Source organism: Haliotis rubra, unplaced genomic scaffold (assembly GCF_003918875.1).
Source record: "Haliotis rubra isolate DU_JTF1 unplaced genomic scaffold, ASM391887v1 Scf52, whole genome shotgun sequence".
Classification (NCBI taxonomy): domain Eukaryota; kingdom Metazoa; phylum Mollusca; class Gastropoda; order Lepetellida; family Haliotidae; genus Haliotis; species Haliotis rubra.
The window spans coordinates 505,635-520,283 of record NW_025767213.1 but is presented as its reverse complement, the minus strand read 5'-3'; the positions used below and the strand labels follow the sequence as shown (position 1 = coordinate 520,283).

At 40.4% G+C, this 14,649-nt stretch overlaps 1 long non-coding RNA gene across 1 annotated transcript; it reads right to left on the bottom strand.

Annotated features, from left to right (window-relative positions):
* Positions 1–295: 295 nt before the first annotated feature.
* Positions 296–10,497, bottom strand: LOC124292536. Its single transcript, XR_006902473.1, has 3 exons — positions 10,488–10,497; positions 871–880; positions 296–402 (listed from the first exon to the last, which is right to left on the bottom strand). It is a non-coding gene; the product is annotated as an uncharacterized LOC124292536 (long non-coding RNA).
* Between the last annotated feature and the right edge of the window lie 4,152 nt (positions 10,498–14,649).

Sequence of the window (14,649 nt, the reverse complement as noted above, 5' to 3'; positions counted from 1 at the left end):
ATTCCCATCTTCATTTCATTTAATGCCGGTCTGTGACAATTGTTACACACCGAGGAGGGAACAAGGTTGGCCGAGTCTTTCAGTCGGTGTGCATAGTAGCGTCCCCTTGGCATTACAAAACATTCGGTTTACTCCCACTGTACCCACTTTTGGAAATAGGCAGTGTTAAAACAACAGAGGGATTAGGGTATAGTCTGTATCAGGCTAGTGGGGAGTGGTATATATGTATAGTCTACTTAACTCATAAACTACATAATTAATTCATAAAGTAGTATGTAACTGGCATTAACTCAGTAAGACATAAGTATAATCAGTTTGAAATAATAATGTATTAACATACAAGTGATATGCATCTTAAGGAACATCAGTATGAGTAACATCAATAACATGTCATCAACATATCTGGAATCACCAGTCTTTTTTTCAGCTTTTTACATGTTCATTTCTTGACACAACCATTAATTGTCAATTCACAATGCAGTTAAATGAGAGACTGACTGACTGACTGACTGACTGAGTTTGGTTTTACGCCGCTTTTGGCAATATTCCAGCAATATCACGGCGGGGGACACCAGAAATGTAAATGAGAGACACAATCAAGGTATTGCAGAACAGATTTTCTTCCATGCTGGAGATCATCTTTCAGGGTGAGAAATCTACTGTTAATGTCTCCATACTTCTTACTTGATGGGCGTGGCTTGCCGTGGTTCTGCAGTTGAAGGATTGTTGCTTCTGTGTAGGCTTGTTCTGACTTAGAGAACGGGACCAGGCGGAAGACATTCAGGTGAGATTAACGAAAGAGTCGAGAATCCTTAGAGTGCCAACCCTCTAAATGGTTGGTCGTACGAGGGCCTGTCACGATCATTCCACATGCCCCTACCTAGATTATTTATTCAAACGTGTGGTCAAGGCGTCACCAGGCTTACCTATTATCATTTGTTCTGAAATGTGCTCACCAAATTATTCAGAGTGTCCAGAGAGTCAGGTGTCCAAGCGCCATGCACATGCATCACTTCAACCCATCCTCCCACATGAAGTTCTTCTGTAAAATACATGGAATTGTCAAATATAAACAGTTGTATAAATGCGACAACGCCACTCTTTGATGAAACTGTCACATGAGTGAGCTTTATGAAAATTATAGATTTGCAGCCAAGTCAATCTGAAACGTTGTTCGATATAGGGATTAACTGAAACAGAAATTAACAGATTTTGCTTTCGTCATTACTGTGGAAGCTCGACTTATAATCTTATTTTTTCAAAAATTCAAATCGTGTTTTTTTGCATTGCAACGATAGGGGTTAAATATAACGCATTACAGTATGATAATAATATTGATTACAATCTAAATCAGTAAACCAAAGAATAAACATGATCTTACTCAGTCACCTATGGCCTGAAACAACAGTCCTTTGTAAACATGGCGCTGTTGGGACACTTGGCCCTGTTATCAGACAGTGGTGACTTCAAGGTGGCTCCTATTATCATTTTCAACTGTTACTGGGTGACTTTAGCATGCCCTCTGCTGGTTTATCAGGCAGGAATTGAGTGACTTCAGCATGTCCCTTGCAAATTTATCAGGTAGTGACTGAGTGAATTCAGCATATCCCCTTCTGTGTTATCGGGCAGTCATTGGGTGAATTCAGCATAGAACGTCATAGTTTATCAGATAGGCATTGGGCGAATTCAGCATGTCCCGTGTTAGTTATCAGATAGGCATTGGGTGAATTCAGCATACAACTTCATAGTTTATCAGATAGGTATTGGGTGAATTCAGTATGTCCCGTGTTAGTTATCAGATAGGTATTGGGTGAAATCTACATACAACTTCATAGTTTATCAGATAGGTATTGGGTGAATTCAGCATAGAACTTCATAGTTTATCAGATAGGTATTGGGCGAATTCAGCATGTCCCGTCTCAGTTATCAGATAGGTATTGGGCGAATTCAGCATGTCCCGTGTTAGTTATCAGATAGGCTATGGATGAATTCAGCATGTCCCGTGTTAGTTATCAGATAGGCATTAGGTGAATTCAGCATGTCCCGTGTTAGTTATCAGATAGGCATTGGGTGAATTCAGCATAGAACTTTATAGTTTATCGGATAAGTATTGGGTGAATTCAGCATGTCCCGTGTTAGTTATCAGATAGGCATTGGGTGAATTCAGCATGTCCCGTGTTAGTTATCAGATAGGCATTGGGTGAATTCAGCATACAACTTCATAGTTTATCAGATAGGTATTGGGTGAATTCAGTATGTCCCGTGTTAATTATCAGATAAGCATTGGGTGAAATCTACATACAACTTCATAGTTTATCAGATAGGTATTGGGTGAATTCAGCATAGAACTTCATAGTTTATCAGATAGGTATTGGGCGAATTCAGCATGTCCCGTGTTAGTTATCAGATAGGCATTGGGTGAATTCAGCATTGAAACTTCATAGTTTATCAGATAGGCATCGGGTAAATTCAGCATGTCCCGTGTTAGTTTATCAGATAGGCATTGGGTGAATTCAGCATAGAACTTCATAGTTTATCAGATAGGTATTGGGTGAATTCATCATGTCCCGTGTTAGTTATCAGATAAGCATTGGGTGAATTCAGCATAGAACTTCATAGTTTATCAGATAGGTATTGGGTGAATTCAGCATGTCCCGTGTTAGTTATCAGATAGGCATTGGGTGAATTCAGCATGTCCCGTGTTAGTTATCAGATAAGCATTGGGTGAATTCAACATACAACTTCATAGTTTATCAGATAGGTATTGGGTGAATTCAGCATGTCCCGTGTTAGTTATCAGATAGGCATTGGGTGAATTCAGCATGTCCCGTGTTAGTTATCAGATAGGCATTGGGTGAATTCAGCATACAACTTCATAGTTTATCAGATAGGTATTGGGTGAATTCAGCATGTCCCGTGTTAGTTATCAGATAAGCATTGGGTGAATTCAGCATAGAACTTCATAGTTTATCAGATAGGTATTGGGTGAATTCAGCATGTCCCGTGTTAGTTATCAGATAGGCATTGGGTGAATTCAGCATGTCCCGTGTTAGTTATCAGATAGGCATTGGGTGAATTCAGCATACAACTTCATAGTTTATCAGATAGGTATTGGGTGAATTCAGCATGTCCCGTATTAGTTATCAGATAGGCATTGGGTGAATTCAACATACAACTTCATAGTTTATGAGATAGGTATTGGGTGAATTCAGCATGTCCCGTATTAGTTATCAGATAAGCATTGGGTGAATTCAGCATAGAACTTCATAGTTTATCGGATAGGTATTGGGTGAATTCAGCATGTCCCGTGTTAGTTATCAGATAAGCATTGGGTGAATTGAGCATAGAACTTCATAGTTTATCAGATAGGTATTGGGCGAATTCAGCATACAACTTCATAGTTTATCAGATAGGTATTGGGTGAATTCAACATGTCCGGTGTTAGTTATCAGATAAGCATTGGGTGAATTGAGCATAGAACTTCATAGTTTATCAGATAGGTATTGGGTGAATTCAGCATGTCCCGTGTTAGTTATCAGATAGGCATTGGGTGAATTCAGCATACAACTTCATAGTTTATCAGATAGGTATTGGGTGAATTCAGCATGTCCCGTGTTAGTTATCAGATAGGCATTGGGTGAATTCAGCATGTCCCGTGTTAGTTATCAGATAGGGGTGAATTCAGCATTGGTTATCAGATAGGCATTGGGTGAATTCAGCATACAACTTCATAGTTTATCAGATTAGTTATCAGATAGGCATTGGGTGAATTCAGCATAGAACTTCATAGTTTATCAGATAGGTATTGGGTGAATTCAGCATGTCCCGTAATTAGTTATCAGATAGGCATTGGGTGAATTCAGCATACAACTTCATAGTTTATCAGATAGGTATTGGGTGAATTCAGCATGTCCCGTGTTAGTTATCAGATATTGGGTGAATTCAGCATAGAACTTCATAGTTTATCGGATAGGTATTGGGTGAATTCAGCATGTCCCGTGTTAGTTATCAGATAGGCATTGGGTGAATTCAGCATAGAACTTCATAGTTTATCATAGGTATTGGGATAGGAATTCAGCATTGGGTGAATTCAGCATAATTCAGCATGAACTTCATAGTTTATCATCAGATAGGCATTGGGTGAATTCAGCATGTCCAGAAAGGTATTGTTAGTTATCAGATAGGCATTGGGTGAATTCAGCATAGAACTTCATAGTTTATCAGATAGGTATTGGGTGAATTCAGCATGTCCCGTGTTAGTTATCAGATAGGCATTGGGTGAATTGGGTGAATTCAGCATGGGTGAATTCAGCATACAACTGTTAGTTATCAGATAGGCATTGGGTGAATTCAGCATGTCCCGTGTTAGTTATCAGATAGGCATTGGGTGAATTCAGCATAGAACTTCATAGTTTATCAGATAGGTATTGGGTGAATTCAGCATGTCCCGTGTTAGTTATCAGATAAGCATTGGGTGAATTGAGCATTGGGTTTATCAGATAGGTATTCAGCATGTCACGTGTTAGTTATCAGTGTTATAGATAGGCATTGGGTGAATTCAGCATGTCCCGTGTTAGTTATCAGATAGGCATTGGGTGAATTCAACTATAGTTTATAGAACTTCATAGTTTATCAGATAGGTATTGGGTGAATTCAGCATGTCTTCATAGTTTATCAGATAGGCATTGGGTGAATTCAGCATGTCACGTGTTAGTTATCAAATAGGCATTGGGTGAATTCAGCATACAACTTCATAGTTTATCAGATAGGTATTGGGCGAATTCAGCATGTCCCGTGTTAGTTATCAGATAGGCATTGGGTGATTTCAGCATAGAACTTCATAGGTTATCAGATAGGCATTGGGTGAATTCAGCATAGAACTTTATAGTTTATCAGGGGACCATTTTAACTAGATGAGTGTGGACTCTAGGCACTGAATTAACCAGTGTATGGTTGCTCTGGGACCTAACCGTGGGTGGATACCTTTGGATACACATGCACGTGGCGGTGTTCACCGTTGGATATATATGTAACATGGTAAAGTTCAGGTCATTTGTTGAGGGTTTTTTTTTTCATCCGATGACAGGACGTCCATTATCGCTGATTCTTGCTAACAAGCTGATATTCAGTACATGTGATAATGAGAAATGTTTGTTTGTTTGACTGTAAGCAAATGCATCAACAACATTATTACCAGCTTTCACGTGTCTTGAAAGCGGCCTAATTACATATCCATCACAGAACAACGGTCTTCTGTACATAGGCGGCAAACAGAGCATCGGTGGCATTTCTTAACAAGATCTTATTCAGGGGTGGTTTTTTGTGTACTCCGGAATCTGGTATTGGTGGAGTTTTAGTCCGGAAATAAACTGATGGAAAGACTATGAAATAGCGCGAGAAAGCTGGATAGTTACGTCCTGTTATATTTCACATTCATTCTGACTCACAATGGAACTAATAGAAACGTCAGATGTCACTGGGCACACATTCTTTAGAGGCCACTGACATTTGCATATCACTTTGATTTCAGTGTCTGATCAGTGGGAAAGTAATTATATTGAGTTTAGCGTCGTTTGGATAGACACCTTACAGCCACAGCACGGGGTGTTTGCTGAATGTGGAAGGAAACACAAACACACATTTTCGGGAAAGACGGGGTTAACATTGTGATAATACACAAATGTCCTGTGACTTCCAGTGGTATATAAATAAGCGACGCAGTAATGTAGATTAATGTTCTACCTGAAGGGCTCAAGGCGGTCTGTATTGATGCAAGCTACTTGTTTTACTGATGGGCAGTAGGTTTATCTGTGTGGAGCGCTCACGTCGAGTCTCCGTTCATGTCAGGACGCGATGTGGCCTTCGACTGACACACCTGAATACATAGACTGACACACTTGAATACATAGACTGACACGCCTGAATACATAGACTGACACAGTTGAATACATAGACTGACACAGTTGAATACATAGACTGACACACCTGAATCCATAGACTGACAAACCTGAATCCATAGACTGACACACATGAATCCATAGACTGACAAACCTGAATCCATAGACTGACACACCTGAATATATAGACAGACACACATGAATCCATAGACTGACACATCTGAATACATAGACTGACACATCTGAATACATAGACTGAGACATCTGAATACATAGACTGACACGCCTGAATACATAGACTGACAAACCTGAATCCATAGACTGACACATCTGAATACATAGACTGACATAGTTGAATATATAGACTGACACACCTGAATCCATAGACTGACACACCTGAATACATAGACTGACACATCTGAATACATAGACTGACACATCTGAATACATAGACTGACACGCCTAAATCCATAGACTGACACAGTTGAATATATAGACTGACACACCTGAATCCATAGACTGACACACCTGAATCCATAGACTGACACGCCTGAATACATAGACTGACACAGTTGAATATATAGACTGACACGCCTGAATCCATAGACTGACACACCTGAATCCATAGACTGACACACCTGAATCCATAGACTGACACACCTGAATACATAGACTGACACAGTTGAATATATAGACTGACACACCTGAATACATAGACTGACACACCTGAATCCATAGACTGACACACCTGAATCCATAGACTGACACACCTGAATCCATAGACTGAATCCATAGACTGACACGCCTGAATACATAGACTGACACACCTGAATACATAGACTGACACACCTGAATACATAGACTGACACACCTGAATCCATAGACTGACACACCTGAATCCATAGACTGACACACCTGAATACATAGACTGACACAGTTGAATACATAGACTGACACACCTGAATACATAGACTGACACACCTGAATCCATAGACTGACACACCTGAATCCATAGACTGACACAGTTGAATATATAGACTGACACACCTGAATACATAGACTGACACACATGAATCCATAGACTGACACACCTGAATCCATAGACTGACACGCCTGAATACATAGACTGACACATCTGAATACATAGACTGACACGCCTAAATCCATAGACTGACACAGTTGAATATATAGACTGACACACCTGAATCCATAGACTGACACACCTGAATCCATAGACTGACACGCCTGAATACATAGACTGACACATCTGAATACATAGACTGACACGCCTAAATCCATAGACTGACACAGTTGAATATATAGACTGACACACCTGAATCCATAGACTGACACACCTGAATCCATAGACTGACACATCTGAATACATAGACTGACACACCTGAATACATAGACTGACACATCTGAATACATAGACTGACACGCCTGAATACATAGACTGACACATCTGAATACATAGACTGACACGCCTAAATCCATAGACTGACACAGTTGAATATATAGACTGACAAACCTGAATCCATAGACTGACACGCCTGAATACATAGACTGGCACACCTGAATCCATAGACTGACACATCTGAATACATAGACTGACACGCCTAAATCCATAGACTGACACAGTTGAATATATAGACTGACACACCTGAATCCATAGACTGAAACACCTGAATCCATAGACTGACACATCTGAATACATAGACTGACACGCCTGAATACATAGACTGACACACCTGAATCCATAGACTGACACGCCTGAATACATAGACTGACACACCTGAATACATAGACTGACAAACCTGAATCCATAGACTGACACACCTGAATACTTAGACTCTCACAGTTGAATATATAGACTGACACATCTGAATCCATAGACTGACACACCTGAATCCATAGACTGACACATCTGAATCCATAGACTGACACAGTTGAATATATAGACTGACACATCTGAATCCACAGACTGACACATCTGAATACATAGACTGACACATCTGAATCCACAGACTGACACATCTGAATATATAGACTGACACATCTGAATACATAGACTGACACATCTGAATACATAGACTGACACACCTGAATCCATAGACTGACACACCTGAATGATGATGAACTATAATCTAGTACATCTAGTACGTCTAGTACATCTAGTACGTCTAGTACATCTAGTACGTCTAGTACATCTAGTACATCTAGTACGTCTAGTACATCTAGTACGTCTAGTACATCTAGTACATCTAGTACATCTAGTACGTCTAGTACGTCTAGTACCTCTAGTACATCTAGTACGTCTAGTACATCTAGTACATCTGTCTAGTACATCTAGTACCTCTAGTACATCTAGTACGTCTAGTACATCTAGTACATCCAGTACGTTTAGTACATCTAGTACGTCTAGTACATCTAGTACGTCTAGTACATCTAGTACATCTAGTACGTGTGATTTATTTTGAATCATTCTTTCGATAAGCATAGTAAAAACATAGGACGTTGGTGAAGTACATCAGTACTATGTCTACCAAAGGGTTGGAACTGGGTTAAGCACAAGACGTTGTCAGGCCATTCTTCCACCTTCATGTTACCAGAAATAACATGTGTGAGTGAAATGTTTTTAACACTGAAGTCAGAAAAATTCCTTTAGGACCCTCTGTTAAGGACACAACAGCCTTCTGGGCATATAACAATGCTACTTAAATCCATCGAGTTATTTGTGTCTAATAACACTTTCACAAACATTGAATTTTCTTAAAAAGACATTGATCCATGGTTTAAGGCAGAAACGCTATTTCATTCAAATGGACCATGCAATCTCGATATTAGAGCCTTGTTGCACAAGGACAGTCATGACGGCAAACATCCCTACACGCCAGGCAGTAAGATGGTATAGAGCGACCATACGTGCTACATGGCCTTTGTGGGACACAAGAACGCACAAAAACACAGACGTAAGAGCCCTTTGTCCACGCATGCGGCGGTGGGGTTGCCGTTCTCCCTCATCAAAGCTGAAACTCGATCAGGTAACTGTATTCCTTGCGCAGGATTAGAACACTATTGTCATTAAGCATAGAGTACATTGGCCGGTATTGAATTTAAACCCTCTTATTTCCAATTTGCTGCAAATGAGAATTGAATTAGCGAGAGGGCTAGTGCGTGTTGCTGTCGTCAGACTGTCGTTACTTCTTGCACAGCGGAGAGGAGCCCATCAAGCCGGCCGGATCATCGGGCTGCCCATCGACTACGGCATATAATATACGTCATTATATCACAGATAATTGCCCATTATGACTTTTCTGTCATCAAAGAATGTCCAACAAATTCGATATGAGGCACTGAGATCCAGTTTGCCAGCGGTTTGTCTTGAAATACGCTCCGATGACGCTATACGCCGGGATATATCGAGGGTGGAAAGGACAACAGTTTTAAAACATGATTCATTTGTATTATGTCTCTGATTGTCTTTAGCTTGCAGACTTGTCTGACATTGCTAGTACTACACTATAATCTTACAGTCGATGAATGTGTATCCATCCTAACGATATCGATGATGGCTATTAATCAAGCTTGACAACACAAGCCTCCCACCTTGCATCATGTCAAACTCGGCTACAAACAGGACTCGTTCTCTTGTTGTTTAAGGCCGTACTCAGCAATTTTCCAACTCCAATCTGGACTAGACACTCCGGTGATTGAGACCATGAGCACAGATCTACTCAACTTGGAGACGATGACACACACCAAGTCAACGAGTCTGACCACCCAAACCCGTTAGTCGCTTCTTCGGATCAGCATGGGTTCTGTGTATGGTTCAAGGATTCAGGATCAGCCAGCAAAAAGTTTTGTTATTAATAATTTTAATATATACGTATATAATCGATGGAAGAAAATAATCGATTAAACACGAGTGGCAATCGCCCACTGCCACCTTTTCGCTTGATGGATTATGTTCTAGCTGTTGATATAAAATATGTTCTTTTTTTGTTGAATGTGCATTGCTACCGAAGGGGCCCTTTTCGCAAACACATAGGTTATAACTGATTTTCAGTGGTTCATTCATATAATCAGCCAAAGCAGACAGTAAAACAGCCCTCACAGGACACGAACAAAAGTCGCCTGTCCATCAAATTCCGTTTGACAAGTCGAAATTCTCACCTCCAAAAATCAGGACCTCACGCAAAGGAAACTCTTGGAAGCCATCGAAATCCGCCGCCACTAACCTTTGATCACCGGTGATCAATGGCATTACATACCATCGTCGTCCGGAGAGGTAATTAAGCGATAGGCTCTATCAATCAACTTTTCAATTAGCATCCAATCAGCTTGTTTATTCCTTCCTGTATACTGACTCCACGACTCCAGCTATTTGTTGTTCTTACTCTCCACTTGGTCTCATCCAGTCATGTGTTATTATATCAGTTACCTGTGGTTATGTTGTTAATCTGCTACTGATCACTATATACCATGCGCTTATCTTTTAGCATGATAAACATCGAATTATCTCTCTGTGCAATGAACTAGAGGATGGCTGTCCATAAAGTCGACTGCTTCGTTGGAACCTGTATTTACACAATACAGGTGAATACACAATGTCATTTAGAAAGTGGTCAAATGTAACATATGGTGTATTTGGGATTACATTCCCTCAGTAAAGTACAGATTCTAGTACTTTTGTTGGGTTGAGTCCGGAACTGAACCCAACACCATCAGAGACGGGCATCGCCAGCACGCAATGTCAGAGGCCGCACCCGGTCAGCAACCGCGGCCTCAGACTCTGAGGGTGTGGGTTCGAATCCCGGATGGGACTCGACCCAACAAAAGTATAAGAATCTGTACTTTATTAAGAAAGTGTAATCCCAATTATAACTGTTACTGTATCTATTTCGAGCAAGTCGAAATTTCTTGGAAGTCATCCGGTTATGCACGTTCAAAAATAGCAGAGCAAAGGCAAAATCCCCTCCCGTAGAAGTACTCATGGACTGTCAGAGGTCAGAGCCCCTTAATGCCTCATGCACTCTAAATGAAATCCCCAAACTAGAATTCCCGATTAAAGACCGACACAAGCCGATTATGGAACAGGTGGTTTGGGACAATCTACTTAGAATGGCATATTTAAACTTATACAATGTTAGGTTTAATACTCTCCGTGTCATAAACAACTCTTTGTATTCCTCCCAAAAATACACTTTTCCAAAAGGTGAAAAGATGTTCGAAATTTGTCCAGATAGATTAAATGCCAATATTGCAAAATGGAAACGTAAACTTGGTTTTCAGATGTATACTTTATCCATTATATAAATAATCAACAAGTTATAAAAGATTTGGCACAAGTCATTGTCACTGACCGAGGTTCGTCATGGCACACATGAAACAATCGGATGTCAATGTGAAGGTCAGTCTCAATATCCTTATGGTCAAAATGAGAGTTCAGGACTGACTGGCGTCTTTGCCCCGTGTAACCAATCAGATTACGGCCTGGGGAATGTTCACCCACTCATCCTGCAGTGTTTGTACTAACTGTTTAAGGTTCTGTGACTGTTGCTGACGTGATCGCAGACGTTGATGAAGAACATACCATAAATGAGGTTTAGATCTGGATACCTTACGGGTCATGGTAGTACTTGGATGTTGTGGTATCCCAAAACTGCCATTATCAGTGCCGTGTGGGATGGGGGGCGTTTTCATGTTGAAACAAGCCTTTTGTTAGAGTGTGTATTGTTTTACACCGCTTTTAGCAACATTCCAGCTATATCATGGCTGGGGACACTAGAAATGGGCTTCAGGTTAATTACTTTATCTTTTAGAGTTTCATTAAGTTACCTCCACAAGATTCAGTTAATCCATAATTAGCTGGGGTTAATCCATTCTGTCAGATAGGGGAGTAAGGTGTGTTTTCTTAGCTAATTACCTACTCCACTGTCTCACAACTGGGAGTCTCACAACTGGGAGTTCTCACAAATGGGAGTAGACCACTAGGCTTTCCCACCGCCCCTACTTTTGCTTAATGCATAATGAGAAGCACGTGAGGCCCAAATGATATTCTTCGTGTAACGTTGTGCTGTTACATTATCCTGTATACAGTGTACCAAGTCTGTTGTGAAAGATGGCGGTCCACATCGTCACACCTTTGCCACATAACCTGTTCACTTTCTGTATACAGTGTACCAAGTCTGTTCTGTCCGAGTGGAAGATGGCGGTCCACATCGTCACACCTTTGTCACATAACCTGTTCACTTCCTGTATACAGTGTACCAAGTCTGTTCTGCCCGAGTGAAAGATGGCGGTCCACATCGTCACACTTTTGCCACATAACCTGTTCACTTCCTGTATACAGTGTACCAAGTCTGTTCTGCCCGAGTGGAAGATGGCGGTCCACATCATCATACCTTTGCCACATAACCTGTTCACTTCCTGTATACAGTGTACCAAGTCTGTTCTGCCCGAGTGGAAGATGGAGGTCCACATCATTACACGCCTTCAACCTAACCTGCTCACTTCCTGTATATATTTTCGAGCATAATGTTCCCCAACGATGTCTGTAAACACGGCGGCTTCCGTCTGTACGGAGAAGCAAAAACGTGACTAGTCAATAAACCAATAAGTCTCAATCGATGTTGTGGCCACACTGTGTGTCCTTGACGCCACTGACGTTGCAGTCGACGACAGTTGGCGGCGCCTCGAACTGGTCGTAAGGGGCGAAGGCAGTTCGTCACTGTCTGGGCTGAAACCCTACTCAGTCCCGGTATTGCAGAAGCCTTAGAGGTGTTCGTGGTGAGGCTGTACGTGACGAACCCGTTTGAACCTGTCCTGCACTGCCGGATCTAGTTCCATAATATTGTAATGTTGAAAAACCCATCTATGGGCGAAGCCGAGTCTCCTGTCTGCAGTCATAAAAACGTATTGAATATGTACGCGTTCGTGAAGATGAACGTACGATTGAACTCAATTTCACCAACAAACGGTTTTAAGATTGATAAAGTCTTTACTAACAAAGCGCCAACTACCTGAAAAAAATCAATAAAAACGCAGTATAATTTTCTCTTACTTTGTTTAAAGATTTGTATGAGCATATCCAAGAAATAAATGTTATCCGTTGTAGAGTAATTCTTTCTAAACCCGGCTTGCGCTGAATTTAATATTTTATTTATCTCCGGGAATTTATTGAATCTATTTTTGAAAACAGTAGTGAAACGTTTTCCAAAGAAGTTAAGTATTGTGGGTATGTAAGCGTTAGTATCTCATCTTGTCCTTTTCCCTTTGGAGATACGACGTATTGAGCCAGAAAGCAATATTCCTGAATATAATATCAAATTGAAATAATCAACAATTTCCAAAGACATCATACGAATCAATAATGTAGTAATTCTCAATTTCATCGGTCCTTGAGGCTTTGTTGCGTTTAAGATTCTTAATGGACTGCACTATTTCATCATAGCTTATGTCCCTATTCAACGCATATCAAAATCTAAAATGTCATTCTTTCTTCAATGATATCCAAATTACTCACTTTGTATTCGCCATTAACGTTCTTAAATATGTTCCCGAACTTTAGTGACATGAGATATTACCGAGTTTTGGTTTCTGTTACTATTACTGCGGATCTTCCAGAAGTCTTTAGGTGAATGGTTAGCTTTTTCTCTTATCACAGTGCTAAATTCAGTTTTGTACTTATTAATACGTTTATTAAGGCCCCTCGTATATCCCTTTGAACTTTGTTTATGGATGATTAAGTTTGTTAACTGCTGATTCATGATCAAAGCTTTCCCGGAACATTGCACGTGCAGTCTCAGTGAGCACGGGCGCGATCTCATCAGCACGTGCTGGGTCGTCATGACCTTTTGTTGATTGTAAGTTATAGTCAGCCTTCACACAGCCTCTGTGTTGATATTATTTACAAGTGCAATTGCTTTATCCTTTTCATAATGTTTTGGATTTGCGTCGGAACTTTTCGTAGGATGTGTGAAGTTTGTTTTATTTCGCAGACTTGCAGTACATGTTACGGTAGTTCTGGTACTACTGTTTAAAGTAAATGAGAACATAATTGGGCAATGGTTATCCGAGTGTTGGGGGGGGTTGCGACTCGGCAATATCAAATTTACTAAAACATGGACGGCACATATCTAGGATGCCATTACGTACAAACACATTACATATTTTGGTGTTCTTACATAATCCTACAAATTTATATCCTGGGCTGTTCACTGCTCCTTGCTCTTGGTAACGTCTTGTAAAGAGGAAGAGAGAAGTACATTTTCAGGTACATATATATTTTTCATTTCTCCAGTATCTAAATCAAGTTCTTCAATGAGTTGTTCATCTACAATGCAGTAATCCGTGTAATGCAGTGTTCAAGTCCTTGCATTAAAATCACCCATAATATTTTTAGCATATTTAAAACCTTCTGGGAGTAGGTATAGTGTTACTAATTTGATAATAAATTTGGCAATCATAGGGTATGGCGTAACGTGGCGTTGTGGTTTCCTGTATCGCCCAAGCCAATGGACACATTTAAACCTAGCTGTTTGATGAACGGCCACAGTTTTCTTCTCACATTGCTCATGTGTCGAGTCTGGTCCTGTCTCTGTAATATTTATAAAGATGAGATTATCTCTCATACTTCTGCACTTAGAATCAGAAGTTTCAAACTAAACTTCTCCATCTGTCCACATACCTGAGTTTCAATATGAGATAATATTTGGTCTTCACGAAGTTCAATATCCTCAGCAATTCG